The sequence below is a fragment of the Camelina sativa genome, chromosome 8 (genome assembly GCF_000633955.1).
Source record: "Camelina sativa cultivar DH55 chromosome 8, Cs, whole genome shotgun sequence".
Lineage (NCBI taxonomy): Eukaryota > Viridiplantae > Streptophyta > Magnoliopsida > Brassicales > Brassicaceae > Camelina > Camelina sativa.
In genome coordinates, this window is record NC_025692.1 from 16,524,237 (window position 1) to 16,524,941 (window position 705).

A 705-nucleotide genomic window follows, 5' to 3' on the forward strand; every position below is an offset into this window, starting at 1 on the left:
CATGGTATACACCATCTTTGATATATCTTGATCCCCCTACAAATCAAGGTGAACTGGAAGTTCAGAAAATTGTACATTTACAAAGTTTGGCAAATCAATTACCAGATGCGTTCATAGATACAAAAAGGGTGAGAAAGTTATATATTCCTGCTGCAAATGCACCATCAAGAGTTGAAATTCCTAGAGAGGAACTTGATGGAAGCAAAGCTAATGAACCTAAGGTTCAATTGAAACGGAGGAGGCCAATGGGCTCTAAAGATTAAAATCCCCAGAAAAAAAAAGAAAATGGGAGATGAAAAGGTTCAAGAAGAACCAAATAAAGAGAAAAGTCATCAGGATTATATAGAAAAATATGAGGTTTCTATTCATTATGCCAAAATGGAATGGTATGGTATAGAGATGAAATCAATGATGATAATGGAATATTCAGTTTTTCTGTATCTAAAGAGATCGATCATGAAAAAGACGATTCAAATCCAAGGTCCGTATCATAATGCCAACATAGGCCTGATTGGGAGAAATGGAAAAAGGTATGCAACTTGAGTTGCTCTCCCTCAATAAAAGAAATGTCTTTGGACCTCTTGTCACTGCATCTAAAGATGTAAAACCTTTTGGTTGCAAGTGGGTATTTGTGCGAAAAAGAAATGAGAAAGATGAAATCACAAGATATAAAGCCCGACTTGTTGCACAAGGTTTTTCTCAAAG